Source organism: Pongo pygmaeus, chromosome 9 (genome assembly GCF_028885625.2).
Source record: "Pongo pygmaeus isolate AG05252 chromosome 9, NHGRI_mPonPyg2-v2.0_pri, whole genome shotgun sequence".
Lineage (NCBI taxonomy): Eukaryota > Metazoa > Chordata > Mammalia > Primates > Hominidae > Pongo > Pongo pygmaeus.
In genome coordinates, this window is record NC_072382.2 from 18,116,416 (window position 1) to 18,129,442 (window position 13,027).

Sequence of the window (13,027 nt, forward strand, 5' to 3'; positions counted from 1 at the left end):
GTGAAGGTAACCATGTCCCCACAGTACATATACTCTGTGTACTGGCTGAGATGGCACCATGCGGATGCCACCAAAATTTACCACCTATGTCCTTTAGGGGTGGGAGGAGGGTGGCCACTGGAGCTGAACTTGGGATGGTGAGGAGGACTACACTGAAATGCAGGGAGCAGAGCCTTGAGGTGATGCTGGACAGTGAGCACTGTGGGCCTGTGGCTCCTCCTTTGAAATCATTCTTTTCCTTAGGCCCTGGCACTCTAGGCCTGTGGTGGAAGGGGCAGCCCCTATAATCTCTGAAATGACTTTGGGGCCATTTTTCTATTGTCTTGATGAATAGCGCATGTCTGATTCATGCTAGTCTCTGTAGCAAATGCCTGAGCACACTTTCTCATTTTTTACAATATGAATAGGCTGAGACGTTTCCTAATCTTTAAGTTGTGCTTCTCTTTTGATGAAAAATTCCATCTTTAGAGTTTGTCTTCTTGCATTCTACTATAAGCATTTAAGAAGAACCAAGTTGCACCTTCAATACTTTGCTTAGAAATTTCTTCAGCCAAATATCCTATTTCATTGCTCACAAGTTCTACCTTCCACAAAACAGTAGGACATGAACAAAAGCCAAATGTCTTTGCCACTTTTTAACAAGGGTCATCTCTCCTCCAGTTTTCAATAAGATGTTCCTCATTTTCATCTAAGACCTCATCAGAACAGCCTTTACCATCTGTATTTCTACCAACATTCTGATGACCACTTGGGTGATCTCTAAGAAGATTGAGGCTCTCTCTGTAGCACCCCTTTTCTGAGCCCTTACCAGAATCAGCTTTAATAGTCTGTTTATGGCAATGTAGATTTTTTTTTCTAGCATTCATCTCAAAATTCTTCCAGTTTCTACTCATTACCCAATTCCAAAGCCTCTTCCACATTTTAGATATTTGTTATAGCAGCACCCTACTTCTTGATACACATTTTCTGTTGTTAGTCCGTTTGGGCTGCTGTAACAAAATACCTTAAACTGGGTGGCTTACAAACAACAAACATTTATTTCCCATAGTTCTGGAGGCTTGGAGGTCCAAAATCAAGGCACTGGCAGATTTGATGTCTGGTGAGGGCCTTTTCATATGAACCCATTATATTAGTCTGTTCTCACACTGCTGATAAAGACATACCTGAGACTTAGCAATTTACAAAAGAAAGGTTTGTTGGACTTATAGTTCCATGTGGCTGGGGAGATTTCACAATCATGGCAGAAGGTGAAAGGCACGTCTCACGTGGTGCAGACAAGAGAAAAGAATGAGAATCAAGCAAAGCGGGTTTCTCCTTATCAAACCATCAGATCTCATGAGACTTACTCACTACCACGAGAACTGTATGGGAGAAACTGCCCCCATGATGCAATTACTTCCCACTGAGTCCCTTTCACAACACATGGGAATTATGGGAGTACAATTCAAGATGAGATTTGGGTGGGGACACAGAGCCAAACCATATCACCCATCCTGGTTCAAAGATAGTGCCTTCTCACTGTCCTCATATGGTGGAAAGGGCAAGGGAGCTAGCTCTCTGGGGTCTCTTTGGTAAGGACACTAATCCCATTCATGAGGGTTCCACCTTCATGACCTAATTACCTCCCATAAGGCTCCACTTCCTAAACCTATCACCTTAGGAGCTAGGACTTCAATATATGAATTTTGGGGAGATACAAACATCCAGACCATAGCAGAGATCCACATTCCATTGGGCAGAATTCAACTCATTACCTCCGCCAACTACGGGGGAGTGAGAAATGTAGTTTAGCTATGTGGCCAGAGAGAGAGGACCTGATATTGGTAAAAATTTACCCCTCTTGCCAGGGGTTTGCCTTCATTGATATCTAAGGGTCCTTTCAGCTCAGGTATTCTAGAATTTCCCCTAAGCTGTGTCATTTCTCACCCAAGCCCATGGCCATTGCCATCCTATTGTCCCTCAGCCTAGTTCTATGTCATCCTGGTCTCCCCAGACTTGCCAGCCTTTTTCAAGGCCAGCCTTGTCTTTCCCTGAGATTTGGTAAAAGGAGAGCATCCTGGGGGCTTGCCCTGTTGGGGGCCTGAACAGGGTCACCAAGTTGTAGCAGGTCAGAGCTACAACTGAACTTAGGAATCATCTCATTTACTAGTGCTTCTTAGCCTTTTGTTTTAATTTTTAATGTTTTTTAGAGATGGCATCTTGCACTGTCACCCAGGCTGGAGTGCTGTAGCATGATCATGGCTCACTGCAGCAGCCTCAAGCTCCTGGGTTCAAGTGATCCTTGAGCCTCAGCCTCTTGAGTAGCTGGGACTAGAGGTATGTGTCACCATGCCCAGCTAAGTTATTATTTTTTTTGATTATCTGTAGAGATGGAGTCTTGCTATGTTGCCCAGGCTGGTCTTGAACTTCTGGCCTCAAGCCATCCTCCTGTCTCTACCTCCCAAAGTGCTGGGATTATAGGCTGTGACCTACCACATCGGGCTTGTTTTTAAAAAACTTTTAAAGGGTTATGGGGACTATTGACCTAATTTGAGAATTTGACAACTGTGGACTCTAGAAAAATGCACATATACACAATTTCACAAGCCAACCTGAATCCCTGTCATTGACTTTCTGGAACACTGGTTTTTAATCTTCATTATGCATCACAGTCTCCTGAGGTGCTTATTAAAAATGCACATTCCTGAGCCTTACCCCAGGATTCCAACCCAGGAAGTATGCCCAGGAATCTGCACTGTAGGAAGCCCCTGAAGTGGAGGGTAAAGAAAGGCTGTGGGCTTCAAATGGGTGCCTGGCTGCACCCCTGGGTGGGTCTGGGCCAGGCAGCCCCTGTGCCAGTCTGCCCAGGGCCCAGCAGAACTGAGCTGGCATGAGCTTTGTCCCATTCTTCCCACTCCCTTCTCTCTGTAGGAGTAGGACTGGCAGGAGCCCAAGCCAAATACTTAAGACTCATTAGAGGAACAAATAGAGCCTGGTCTGATCCCAGCACAGGGGCTCTGTCTGCCATGCAGCCCTTTCTCAGACTATGCCCAGGGTTCTCGGGAGCGGCCTCAGAGGGGCAGGTCTTGGTCTTTTGAACCTGGATTTGGATTTTGGAAATAGCTGAAAGTTCTTTGGCTACCCGTATTGGGGAATACTTTGGACAATCAAGCAGGTTGACCAATTTTGGTCAAAGGTTGCGCTGAAGGCAATTTCTGAAGAGTTGAATGAGCTCTGGAGGAGTCACTAGAATAACTGGACAGCCTTTCAGGGGACCACTTTGAAGCCAACATCTCAGTGTTTGTATTTAAAAAAAAAAACAAACAAACCCTTTTAGAGAGGCTACCTGTGGCCGGGCACAGTGGCTTACACCTGTAATCCCAGCACTTTGGGAGGCCAAGGCGGGTGGATCACTTGAGGTCAGGAGTTCGAGACCAGCCTGGCCAACATGATGAAACCCCATCTCTACTAAAAATACAAAAATTAGCTAGGCATGGTGACGTGCGCCTGTGATCCCAGCTACTCCAGAGACTGAGGTGAGAGAAGTGCTTGAGGCAGAGGTAGCAGTGAGCCAAGATCGCGCCATTGAGCTCCAGGTTGGGCGACAGTGTGAGACTCCATCTCAAAAAAAAAAAAAAAAAAAGGAAGGCTACCTGTTAGAAAGCTGAGTTGTTGTTCCTCCCAGGGGTTCTTGTTGCTAACTCTCAGAGAGAGAAAGAGTCTGGTCCCAATGCAATTACAGTGAGAAATGTGTCAGCACCATTTCTCTCCTGGCCCCTGCTTTGGAGGTCCTCAGCAAGGGGAGGGCCTGTCCGCCTAGGAATTGGACACCAGGATGATGGAGGATGCCCTTAGGAATGGAACAGGAGTGGAGCCCAGGGAGCAGTCTCTGGTGCTCTCCCACATTTCCCAGGATCCAGGAGCTGCAACTGGTGTTTGGGCCCAAGAACGAGCTGGCCTTTGTCTATGGAGCCCTCAGTATTGGGGTGGTAGTGGTTGGTGTCAGGGGAGGTCTGAAGGGTGCTGCCCACTGCTTGACACTTCCTTTCTCCAGCATCCTGTCTCCTAAACGTAGTCCAGCCATCTTCTGTGGTCATGGCACATTCCCGAGATGAGTAGAGACAGGTGTCCTTCTTGCGGGCAGCTCTGGAGTGAGTAGATCAGAATTTATATCCTGCTTCTGACTCTTGTGAGCTGGGAACCCTCTCTCTGAGCCTGAGCTTTAAAAGAAGTGCAAAAATAAAGAATCAGCTTTATGGGACTGCTTGAGGTCTGGATGCAGGACAAAGTGCCTGGGACAAACCACACATTCCTGGCGAGTCTCGTCTTGTCTTTTGTTCGTATGGTGAGAACTGAGGACCCTTTGCAGTCTTCCTGCCTCCCAGACTGATGACCCAGAGCAGGCTGAGGCTTGGCCTAGAAGCTGATGGACGAGATTTTCCTGGGGCTGATTTGCCTGGGGCCTCTCGAGCCAGCAGTGTAGGCTCACCTGGGATAGCCCTTTGACCTCTGCCAGCAAGTGCATCACAGATAGAAAAAGTGCTGGCAGGTTCAGAAGCGCACCACCCTCCCCCGGGGAGAGTGTCAGGCCCTGGGTGCAGAGTGATAAAGTGTTTTTTTGTTTTTTTGTTTGTTTGTTTGTTTGTTTTGTTTTGTTTTTTAGACAGAGTCTTGCTCTGTTGCCCAGGCTGGAGTGCAGTGGCACGCTCTCTGCTCACTGCAAGCTCCGCCTCCCAGGTTCACACCATTCTCCTGCCTCAGCCTGCCAAGTAGCTGGGACTACAGGCGCCCACCACCACGCCCGGCTAATTCTAATTTTTTGTATTTTTAGTAGAGATGGGGTTTTACCGCGTTAGCCAGGATGGTCTTGATCTCCTGACCTTGTGATCCTCCCGCCTCAGCCTCCCAGAGTGCTGGGATTACAGGGGTGAGCCACCGTGCCTGGCCTTTTTTTTTTTTTTTTTTTTGAGACATGGTTTCACTCCTTTTGCCCAGGCTGGAGTGCAATGGCATGATCTCGGCTCACTGCAACCTTCGCCTCCCGGGTTCACGAGATTCTCCTGCCTCAGCCTCCTGAGTAGCTGGGATTACAGGCACCCGCCACCATGCCCAGCTAATTTTTGTATTTTTAGTAGAGATGGGGTTTCACTATGTTGGCCAGGCTGGTCTTGAACTTCTGACCTCAAGTGATCTGCCCGCCTTGGCCTCCCACAGTGCTGGGATTACAGGCGTGAGCCACACGCCCGGCCAATAAAATGGGTTTTAGTCGCTGTCCAAGGACGACTCTAGTTATACTTTTGTGTATATAGTACTGTCTCCAAAGAGCCTAACATCCATTCATTTTTTTAAAAAAAGTAATGTTCATTGAATTTTTTTTCTGATGTCAAAAGCAGTATGTATTCCTCATAGACCATTTGAAAAATACAGACGCAGCTACAGACTCAGTTTACTTGCTTGAGCCCAGGAGTTGGAGGCGGTTGTATGCTGTGATCGAGCCTGTGAATAGCTACTGCACTCCAGCCTTGGCAACACAGAGAGACCCTGTCTCAAAAAGAAGAAAAATTAAAAATATACAGACAAAACTAAGAAAAGAAATTGCCTGTAATCTCACCATCAGATCGACTACTAGCATTCTGAAAGCGAATACTCTTTTTTAGAATAGATTTAGATTTACAGCAAAGCTGAAATGATAGTACAGAGAGTTCTCCTGTACTTCACCCCCAGTTTCCCCTAATGTTAATCGCTTACATTAGTATGGCACATTTGTCACAACGAATGAAGCAATATCGATACAGTATTGTTGACCACAGTCCATACTTTATTCACATTTCCTTACTTTCTACCTAATGTCCTATTTCTGCTCCAGGATCCTATTCAGGATACTACAATACATTTAGTCATCCTATCTCCTTAGATTCCTTTAGATTGGGACAGTTTCTCAGGCTTGTTTTTTGAAGACCTTGATAGTTTTTGAGACGTTTTGGTCAGGTATTTTGTAGCATGTCCTTCCATTTTAGTCAGTCTGATACTTTTCTCATGATTAGACTGGGTACATGAGTTTTTGGAAGTTAAAGTGCCATCTATCTATGATATGTCTGTCATATCAACGTGATTTATCACCAGTAACTTTAACCTTGGCCAGCTGGCTGGGGTAGTGCTTGTTGAATTTCTCCACTGCAAGGTTGTTCTTTCCCTCCCTTTCTATACCATACTCTTCAGAAGGAATCGCTAATTACTAGAATTTTCATATATTTACTTCAATCTAAATCCATCCCTTTGTCTACACCACCTTGAAAGCAACATTTCACTAGGCACTTCTTTCTTTCTTTTTCTTTTTTTTTTTTTCAACTCTTGCAGTTTGAAAGTCAACTTAATTCTTTTTTTTTTTTTTATTAAGACATAGACTCTCTCTATCGCCCAGGCTGGAGTACAGTGGCGCATTCTTGGCTCACTGCAACCTCCATCTCCCGGGTGTGATTCTCATGCCTCAGCCTCCCTCATAGCTGGGATTACAGGCACCCGCCACCACGCCTGGTCAATTTTTGCATTTTTAGTAGAGACAGGGTTTCATCATGTTGGCCAGGCCTGTCTCGAACTCCTGACCTCAAGTGATCCACCCGCCTCGGCCTCCCAAAGTGCTGGGATTACAGGCATGAACCACTGCGCGCCCAGTCTCAACTTGTTAATTCTTGACACCCTTCGATTTTGCCAGGAGCTGGGATCTGGGTTCCAGCCTTGTTACTTTAATTTTCTTATTTTTGGCAATTTTAGCACAGAGATACATATCACCATTCTAAATGGGTCTATGCCTTGGTCTTGTCATTCGTTAAAAACAAAATTATCTGGCAATACTACGTACTGGGCACTGTGCTACGTGCTTTCCCTGACTTATTAATCTACGTATGATCCCATGATGGAGATGATACTACTGTCTTCATGTTATGGATGAAAACTGTGATTTGCAGTAGTGAAATCAGTTGCCCAGAGTCACCATCTTGCAAGTGGCCAGAATTGGAATTCAGTCCTTGCTTTATGATCCCAGAGCTCAGCACTAAACCAAGCTTCACCAGACTGCTTCAGAGCAGTCATAGAGAAGAGAGGTTCAGAGTGCAGGCTCGGGGGTTTGAGTCATACATAGCTCTTCCTCTTACTGGCTCTGTAGCCTTGTCTAAGTCACTTCACAACTTTATATCTCAGTTTTCTTATCTGTTCAATGGAGAAAACAATATTATCTGTCTCATAGGGCTATTGTGGGAATTAAATAGTTTAAAATAATGCCTGGCTCAGGGTAAGCAGTCCATGAGGGTTATTATTGCTATTACTGTGCTATTTTTTCATTTACATTTCTATCCATTAATCCATTCACCATCTGTGCACTCACCATCCATCCATCCCTTCATCCATCCATCCATCCATATGTCCATCCATCCATCCATCCATCCATCCAGAAGAAGCACTGTCTGTCTTGGACCTTGGTTTCTCCATCTACAGTGAGGGTTAAAGCCCAGTAGGAATTCTTAATCCTTTCTGTGTCATGGACACTTTTGAAGGCTGGTAATATAAAATACATGGTATAACAAACTTAACTAATGATACCAAAATACAGTTGTCAAAATAAAAAAACAAATTTGTGATATAGCAGTAACAATGCTTATTTATTAATGCATTAAGCGAGATCTAGTGGTGGTCCTGATCATTACTACAATTTTGAGGTAGTATTAATGAACAATGTTTTGAGAATTCTGGAATGCCTGTACTGAGCTATAAAAATGCCTGTCATGTCTCTTGGTGACAAAGTCTTAGGTTCTCTGAATTCTACTGTAGTTTGTTGCTGAGGTTCATGATAGAAATAAATGCTAAATTTCAGTTATAGATTAGTGAACCTTTTCCTCCCGACCTATCCAAGTTCATAGATGGATGAATTCTTAACATGTTCCCCAGATAAAAAACTGCACTGGAGAATGCTTGGGGTCCTTTCCAGCCCTGTGATTCTGTGAGACTCTTGAGTCTGATCCTGGAGGGTGCTGGGGGTGAGGAGAGGGACCCTGTGCTTTGAGGATATTGACCCCAGGACAGGCCTACCTAAAGGCCTTTCAAGCCTCAGCCTTGCTTTCCTGGATGGCTCTGTTCTAGACGTTTCAGAGAAACTGGCTGACTGCTCCCTGCGGGAGCCTTTGCCCTCACTGATCAATGGCTGCTGCGGCAGATTTATTGACCCAGCCCTTTGTTTTCGGGAAACAGCTGCCTTTCTCTTGTTAACCCCAGCCAGCCTGGCCCCGAACAGGATGCCTTCTGTGCTTTGGGCTCAGCACTAGGGGAAGATGGACATCAGGAGAAGAGTAGCATCCTATGGATAAAGGGCATGCTTTATCCATGCCAGGAGCTATGCTGGGCCCTTTCATCTGGCTCCTTTATCAGCTGGCAGCAAAGGAGTGAGGCTTCTAACCAGGTCTGTCTGAAAGTCAAAGGCTGCACCCTCCCTAGGCTTCTAGAAGCCTCCAGCCCTGCTGCTTCACCACACAAGTGAGTTTAGGGATTTTTCCACCTCAGGATGCATATATACATTCCTCGCCTGGACCCTCTCCAACACACACACACACACACACACACACACACACACACACAAACAAACACTTCCTCTGATTCACAGACAGCTCAGGGCTGATTTCACCCAGCATGGGAAGGAGCTATTGATTCAAGCTTTGGGGTGCTGGATAGGTGAGAAGGGATGTCCCCTCCCCTCAAGTTTGCTATGTTCAGCCCCTGGCATCCTAGATTGTTATCATGAGCAATCCATGTCTCCAGGTTAAACATTGCCCTCCCCTAGTCTTTGTTTTATAATACAGTTGCTCCTTGACTTATGATGTGGGGTTAGTGCCCAATAAACCCATTGTAAGTTGAAAATACATTTACTACACCTAACCTACTGAACATCACAGCTTAGCCTAGCCTACTTTAAACATGCTCAGACACTGGCATTAGCCTACAGTTGGGCAAAATCATCTGGCAACACAGTATACTGTCGAGTACCAGTTGTTTGCTCTCTTGATAGTGTGGCTCAGTGGGAGCTGCAGCTCATTCCTGCTGCCCAGCATCACAGGAGAGCATATTTTCACTTATTGCTAGCCTGGGCAAAGATCAAAATTCAAAATTTGAAGAATGGTTTCTAATGAATGTGTATTGCTTTTACACCATCTTAAAGTCAGAAAATTGTATGCTGAACCATTGTAAGTTGGGGACCATCTGGACCACCTCTATACAATTTCTAAGACAGTGCTAATTCTTTTGACCTTAAAGCCTTTCTTGGCATTTGTGCAGGGTGCAAGGTGGATACAGTGAAGGGGAAGTGTGGGGTCTGAGGGCCAGAGTCCCTGCCAGGGGATGCCGAAGCACTCAGCAAATTCTCCAGTTCAGTTCAATCCCGCAGACATTTTATCAAACCATTTATTATTCAGGCTGGGGATGCGGAGATGAGTAAGGAATAGCCCCTCTCTCCAGGGTCAAGGTCTGGCAAGAAGATAAACTAAAATATGGTGTCATAGATTTGATAATGGTTACATGTGTACAATGCAAGACCGTGTAGCACAGTTCCCTGACTTGGGGCTTGAAGAGACATGTCATGGAGCAATTGGCAGGGAAGGACTGGAAGGTGGTGTTTTTCAGAGGGTCAAGGGAGGAGGGAGGGAAAGGCACCCCAGGCAGGTGTAAAAATGTGTTACACTTAGGAAATGGGAGCTGTATAGTTTTCTAGGGCTGCTGTAACAAAATGCCACAGACAAAAACAGAAATTTATCTTCTTATGGTTCTGGAGGCTGGACGTCCAAGAGTAAGGTATCAGCAGGTCTGGTTTCCTCTGAGGTCTCTTTCCTTGGCTTGCAGACGGCTGACTTCTTCCCTGCCTCCTCTGCACATCCCTGGTGTGTCCGTGTGTCCAAATTTCCTCTTCTTATAAGGACACCATTCAGACTGGATTAGGGACCATCCTAACGGCCTCATTTTAACTTAACCTCTTTAATGACCCTATCTCCACATATAGTCACATTCTGAGGCACTGGGGGGGTCAGGACTTCAACATATGAATTTTGAGGGAACACCATTCAGTCCATAATAGAAGCTGACTGCAAGAGACAGGGGGATGGGCAAAGCCAGATCAGGAAAGGGCTTGATTGTTGGGGCTTCACATTTTAGGACTCAAGATGCTGGCTTCTGGTTCGAGCCTTGAGAGGTTCATTGGAAAGTGAAAGCATCTCAGCTTCCCATCCCGTTTCTGGTAATTCTGGGAGGGGTGAAATCTCTCAGGCCCACAGCCCCCAGGGTCTGTGATCAGAGCCACGCCCCAAGGAGTGGCTAGCATTATCCCTCTGCCTGGGCCCTGTGGAAAATCCCCACCCAGCTGGGTGGGTCCGGGAAGCTTATCAAGTGAGAAACCTTCCTGCCTTCCAGAAACTCCCATTTGGATAGACATGGATGCTAAACAGTCTTACGGGCAATGGAGGGCTCTGCCTCAATGAGAGGAAGAGAAAGACGCTAAGACTGTAGTTCTGCCTTGGCCGTCAGGGGAGTCCGGGCCTCACCTGCCTCCCTGGCTGCACATTCTGGTCCCTCCACCACTCCCCTTCCTGCTTTCCTCCTCCATAAAATGAGGGTATGAAATGAAACTGCGATAGTCCTGGCACCTTCCAGCACTTTTGGATTCTAAAACAGAGAAGGAAGTCCGGGCAGAAGGGCAGAGGAGGGGCTGGAAACACCTCCCCTAAAGAGCTGCATCCACACGCCATCGACTAGCCAGAGTGGGGAGGCCTGGGAATCTGATTTTCTAGGGCATGTAAATCTGGCTAAGGGAAGGAATGGAGAGTGAGGTGCTCCGACTGGATAGGATAATTCTTTTGTACCCCCTCTCCTCTCCTCCTGAGGATAATTCCTTTACAAAATTTTTATTGAAGTAGAAAATGCATAGTGTGGTCAGTGCATGACTTTTAAGTGTAGGAGTTGATTAATTTTTTACATATGAATACATTTGTGTAACAAATGTATTAATATAAAGAACATGCCAGAAGCCTAGAAAGCTCCCTCCCTTGTGCCCCTTTGCACCCCACCTGCAGGTAACTGCTGTTCTGAACTTAGTTTTGTCTTTCCTTGAATGCTGCATAAATGGAACCACACAGTTGGCACTCTTTTGCACCTGTCTTCTTTTGCTTATCATTATGCCTGGGAGATTCTGCCATTGGATTCTGCAGGAAATAGGTCCCCGGATAGGGGAAGATCCTCTGCAGTCTCTTTTGCATATGCCCTTGAGCTTGGCTCCTTCCTGGAAGCCAGGGTGTGAAGGCTTTAAAACACGGCCTCCAAATTCCTTAATTCCTTGACATTCTTCTGCCTTAGTAGCTGGAATACTGGTGCTTGGAGCACTGGGCCACTAAGTAGGAAGTCTCAGTACTCCAAGGCCATCATGCATTGAGGAAGCCAAGCTGCAGGGAGAGACCACATGTAGGTGCTCTGTTGTTAATCCCAGCCTTTGAGTCTCCCATCGTATGAGCAAAATGGCCCCAGATAACTACAGCCCTAGCCATCAAGTTGTTCCTTGCCTTTGGGTCTTTCTGGTTGAGTCCCCAGATTATGGAACAGAGACAAGTCATCCCTCTGGTCATCTTGTTCACCCCATGCTCTGCCCAAGTTCCTGACCCACAGAATAAAGGTGCATAATAAAAATGGTTATTTTAAGATGCTAAATTGTGGGGTAATTTGTTACGTAGCGATAGTAACTGGAACACAGGGTGAGAAGTGACTGGACTTGGGAAGGGTAAGTTTAGCCTTCTCACTGGGTGGCTGTTCCACAGTAAGTCTACTGGCTGATGTACAGCCCTGCCTTGGCCTCATCCTCTGGTCCTGTCTTCAGAGCTTCTCTTATTCACTTTAGGCCAGTTGTAAATTGTCTGCCCCATTTCCCTCTAAAGCAAAAGGCAGCTTCTGGTAAAGGTATGATTTTTCCTGTAGGCTGTTGCCTTTCTATCAGAGTCTCCTGAAGAGGTGGGCACATGGAATATTTGGGCAGGACAGATAGTTTCTGGCAGGTGCAAGTAAGTTGCTTAACACAGTCCCAAGCACACAGTGCTCAAGAGATGTGCCTACCAAAGGCATTATCCTTCCCTTCCATATAGTCTGTTCTTTCATCACTAAAAAGAAATACCTGAAGCTAGGTAATTTATGAAGAAAAGAGCTTTAATTGGCTCATGGTTCTGTAGGCTGCAGAGGAAGCATGGCACTGGCATCTGCTCCTGGTGAGGGCCTCAGGAAGCTTACAATCATGGAGGAAAGCAAAGGGGGAGCAGGTACATCACAGAGCAAAAAACAAGAGCAAGAGCGAGAGACGAGGGAGGTCACAGACTCTTTTAAACCATAAACAATCAGATCTGGCAGGGCACGGTGGCTCACACCTGTAATCCCAGCACTTTGGGAGGCTGAGGTGGGTGGATCATGAGGTCAGGAGTTCAAGACCAGCCTGGCCAGGATGGTGAAATCCTGTCTCTACTAAAAATAGAAAAATTAGCTGGGTGTGGTGGTGGGCACCTGTAATCCCAGCTACTTGGGAGGCTGCAGCAGAGAATTGCTTGAACCTGGGAGGTGGAGGTTGCAGTGAGCCAAGATCGTGCCATTGCACTCCAGTCTGGGCGACAGAGCAAGACTCTGTCTCAAAAAAAAAAAAAAAAAAAAAAAAATCAGATCTCTCATGAACTAATGGAGAGAGAACTCACTCATTACGAAGGGGATAATGCTAAGTCATTCATGAGGAATTCGCCCCCATAATCCAATTGCCTCCCACCAGGCACCATCTCCAACATTGGAGGTCACATTTCCACATGAGATTTGGAAGGGACAAACATCCAAACCATATCATTCCGCCCCTGGCCCTCTAAATCTCATGTTCTTCTCACATTGCAAGCTACAATCATTCCTTCGCAACAGTCTTCCAAAGTGTTAACTCGTTCCAGCATCAAGTCCAAAGTGTTAAGTTTTATCTGAGACTCACTCCTACCTATCAGCCTGTAAA